We start from the raw sequence: 4459 nt of genomic DNA on the forward strand, positions 1-4459 counted from the left end.
TCCCTGCTCCCTTCTGCATCCCTGAGGGATCCCACAAGATCGCTGTCAGTGGGAGGAAGGAGTATTGATCTTTCAGTCCTCCTCCCGTGTGCTGTGCCAGTGTGTCCTTCCGTGTGCTCTGTGCAGTCAAAGAGAAGAGCAGAGAGGGAAGGGGCCGGGCCCAGGGCTGTGCCCCGGGGCTGAGCCTTGTGGGCAGCCTGAGGATCTCCTGCAGTGCCACAGGAGCTCTTCTGTCCTGCCTTTCTTTGCAGCTGAACCTGCCGGTGAAGGCCCCACATCCAGGACTGAGGCTGTGGGAGATGCTGAGGGTAGGTCAAGGCCTTTCCCCTGGGAGAGCTGCCAGCTCAGAGCCCAAAGCTGGGCCAGGGAGGCAGCGCTGCAGGCGCCAGAACAGAACCATGCACGTGTGTGCCCGCGCCCTGCACGATCCCCTCACCGCTCCTGCGGCTCAGTGGTGCCCGTGCAGATCACCAGAGATGGCAGAAGCTCCTGTGGCTGTTGAGTTACAGGTGTGTCTGCAGGGAGGACTTCTCCAGCTCCAGGGCTGGATGCTTGGCCCCAACCCAGCTCCTATGGCAGGGGTGAGTAGTGTGTCCCTGCTGACCCCACAGGCTGAGCCCTGCTTTTGTGGAATCCATTCCTGGGAAATGGAACTACTTTCTCTTAAGGTCCTCCAAAAGGGAAGACCCAAGATACTGCAGCCAAAATGTCTCATGACTCAGATGAATTCCTGACACAAACACAGAAGAAAGCACCCGGAGGACAAGGTGGGTGCATTTCCCTCATGCTTCCCCTGGGACTCAGCAGCCGGGGGCTTTGGCTGCACATCTCGACACTCCGTGCCCGGCACAGCAGGAAGGGATCCATGGCAGCCTCGCTGCCCCGCTGCTGCTCTCACGCCCTGCAGGGCTGTTTCCCAGCCTGGCCTGGCTGCAATTCCTCCCCAGCCTCTGCAGGATGGAATTTGGCATTAGCTGATAGGGTGCCCCAACTGTACTGTGGGCCTGAGATCCCCTGCCATTTCCCAGTCTCTGAGAAGATCAGGCGGTGCAGCTGTTTGCACAAGGGAGTGCACTGGCCCAGCCCCAATTACCTGGGCTTTTTCCTGATCTTTACCTGTGACTTAGACAAGCATTGCCTCCTGAAGGTGCCACTTCGCAGTGGGGAATATTTCCATTTGATCCAGTTGTCCCTTTTTTCCTTTTTCAAGTGATGGACCAAAAGGCTGTTCAGGAGGAGGAACACTCAGGGAGAAGCAGTGGCTCATTGGCAGCCCCAGCTGCAGGAAGGAAGGCGATTCCAGACACGGGCACAGGCACAGCAGGTAATTGCTGTGCCAGGCTCAGCCCTGGCCGGGGCTGTGTGGCAGCAGCTCTTCCCCCAGGGCCTGCCCTTGCCCGGCCTGGCAGCAGCCAAAGCTGGAGGCGCCTCGGCTTCCAGGCCTCTGGAGCTGGTTCAGAGCCCCGGGGAAACGGGACGGGTGCAGCAACGTCCCTGGCGCTGCAGCTGCTGCTGAGCTGGCCCTGAGTGCCCAGAGGCCCAAGGCACAGGAGCAGCCCCGAGCGGGAGCCCTGCCGCCAGCCCAGGGCCAGAGCCAGCCCTGGCTCCAGACTGGGCAGGGGCTGCGCTGGGTCCTGACAGGGCCTGAGCCTGTCCCCTGGGGCTGGGGGAGCTGTCACGGGGCAGGGAGGGCCAGGGCTGGCAGTGGCTGCTCAGGGATGGCTTTGGCCCGTGTCCCTGGCAGCAGCCACTGCCCAAGCAGCTGCGCTGCCCCCGGGCTCTCCTCCCGGCCTGCTGGGCTTTGTTGGCTGGCACAGCCTGTGCCAAGGGCCGGCAAGGTGCCTGCAGGCCCCAGCTCTGGGGGAAACAGAGGACGTCCTGCCCGTATCCACCGTGCTGCCAGCTCAGCAGTGCAGCACAGCACGGGCTCACACTCCCCATTGCTCCCACAGATGCAGCTGGCACCACAAGTCCAGTTCCGAATGCCCAGGATGGCCTCGGAAGGGGTTTCTGTCAGGGAACAGGCTGCTGGCTAGGGTTACTGGCAGGCGTCCTTTGTTTGGAGCTTGTCTTCATGTTGTGCTGCTTTGGAATCGGGTATTCCTGGAACAAAAAACAGTGAGTGTTTTGTTGCTCTCCCTCTCAAACAGCTTCTTTTCAAAGTCTAACGTGGTCAGAGAACATTCCCATTGAGACTGCAGTGGGGTTGTGGCCAGTCCATGATTGTCCAAATAACTCTGCTGAGGGTTCTGCTGCTGCCCAGTGCTTCCATTGGCCTCTCAATTGCTGGGCCTTGTCCTGGGGGCCCCGCTGGGGCTGCAGCCAGAGCTGGCTCCCACTGAGGCTGCCTGGCCAAGAGCAGCCCCAGGGGCACGGGGCAGAGGCAGAGGGAAGTGGGGAGGAGAAAGAGCAGGGCCGAGGTTGCCCTTGAAAGGCAGAGGCGCTCTGGGGCCCGCTCCTGGCCAGGGACCCTGCCCAGAGCCGTGCCCTGCTGGCCGGGGCCTTGAGGGGCAGCTGTCCAGCTGGGCCCAGCTGTGCCAGCAGCTCCAGCCGTGCTGGGGAGCCTTGCCAGCTCTGGGCCCTGCTGTGCACGAGGGTCCCTGTGTGCCACTGGCAGCTGGGGCCTCAGACACCTCCTCTCTGCACAGGAACACCTCAGGACAGAAGTTGGAAGACGGTGTCTGCACCTCACAGCCAGACAGCGTGAGCAGCTCCTCCAGCAGCAGGAACGGCCTGGACAGCCCTCTCAAGTCTTCTGTGAAGAGGACCCCAGAACAACCGTCTACGACGAAGCCTCCTCTTACACTGTAGATCCCACTGCCACCTGCTCTCCCCATAGGCCTCCCCAAGCTGCCTTCATCCCTTTTTTTATCTTTGTCTGTCCCATCCCAGCCAACTCGAGTACCTCTAGAGACCCCAGGGCCAGCCCAGCAACGTCCAGCACCTCCTCAGACCAACACATCCCTCCCTCTGCCCCTGAGCCCCCTGGCCTTGCCCACTAAGCAACACTGAAGGTGACACCCCACCCCACCCCCACCCTCCACCCACCCCGCTTGCAGAGTAGGCAATGGCCTATTCCTCTGTTCAAATAAAGAGAAGGATCTGTGTTGTGGTTTGAAAGCAAAACCAGTGAGAGGCTCCAAGTCAGAAATACAATTTATTAGGAAAAGGGAAAAAAATCAAAACACATGCAATAATACAAAAGAAAACCACTGACAGGGTCAGAATACAGCCTGACACCCTGCTAGTTAGGGTGGTGGTAGCAGTCCAGATGAAATGGACTTGTGGAAGTGGTGATCCTGTAGAAACCATCTGGTAGCTCTCATCCTCTGGAAAAGCAGTGGGTAGGGGCAGCGGTTCCTCTGGGAATCCAGTGGAAAGACTGCTTGTTGTGTCCCAAAACCCAGATTATATCCAGCTGGGGATGCTTAGCTCCTCCCCCATGGGCAGAGCATCTCACAGTGGGCTGATATCATTCTGCCTCATGCTGTGGGTCCTTGATTAGCCATGAAACAGAAATGGCTCTGGGAGGGAGTTATTTCTGAGTCATGTGGCAAGACATTGATGGGCCCATTAACAGGAGATAAGGAAGAAACAATGCCCCTCCTGGTTTCAGCAGCTCTTGAGGATGGGATTAGAATACATCTTTACACTGCAACCTAGGACAAGTGGTCACCCCAGTGTCCAGGTGGCAGCAGCAGCAAAGCCCACCCAGCACCAGCACTGACTGAGCTCCATGCCCAGGAGGAGCCGTGGATGCCCACGGTGTGGGCAGGCAGAAGCCAGGCAGGGACTGCTGTTGAAATGGAGGTTTTGGGGGGTTCAATTAAGTTAGCAATATATGGACTAAGCATTTAAATTTTAAATTGTAGAATTATGTGTTGAATTTTAACCTTTTACTTAAGAAACCTCTGCCATGGTACAAAGGGCATAGAAAAATGCAAATTTCTGAAGCTTCTTGCTATGAAGGACAATACCAGTGTCATAAACAGGGCAGGAGATCTTTCTCCTTTTTAATGCCTTTATTAAAAACATTCAGCTCAGGTTGGGGAGAAAGGACAGGTCGCCCGCACCCCCGCTGCTCCCAGGAGTGGCACGGAGGAGGAGGATGATGCAGCTGTGTCCGCTGGTATGCAGGCAGAGCTGGGGCTTCCGTCCTCGAGGGAGTAGTGGGAATTCCGCTTTTTTGGTCTAACATTCCAGATCCTCTTTCTAGCTGACATCCTTTCAGGTTAGGGTGAAACGTAAAAAGGATCTTAGCAGATACTAAGGATTAAGTTCCTCACCTTTAGACATTACTTAGGTTTCTTTATTCCATGTTGGCTTCTTGTTTTTAGGAGTTTTTTTCCTGGAAAATTGCAAACTGTGGTGAAATGCATTCTTATCTGCATACTAGCTCTGATGTCACCTCCCCCTGCTACCTTCAGGCTCCTGGGAAGCAGCAGGGGGACAACTGCGC

At 57.1% G+C, this 4459-nt stretch overlaps 1 long non-coding RNA gene across 1 annotated transcript; it reads left to right on the top strand.

Annotated features, from left to right (window-relative positions):
- Nucleotides 1–469: 469 nt before the first annotated feature.
- LOC135307655 (uncharacterized) lies at nucleotides 470–1324 on the top strand. Its single transcript, XR_010368346.1, has 3 exons — nucleotides 470–581; nucleotides 669–767; nucleotides 1211–1324. It is a non-coding gene; the product is annotated as an uncharacterized LOC135307655 (long non-coding RNA).
- Nucleotides 1325–4459: the final 3135 nt, after the last annotated feature.

The sequence above is a fragment of the Passer domesticus genome, chromosome 9, assembly GCF_036417665.1.
Source record: "Passer domesticus isolate bPasDom1 chromosome 9, bPasDom1.hap1, whole genome shotgun sequence".
Taxonomy (NCBI): Eukaryota; Metazoa; Chordata; class Aves; order Passeriformes; family Passeridae; genus Passer; species Passer domesticus.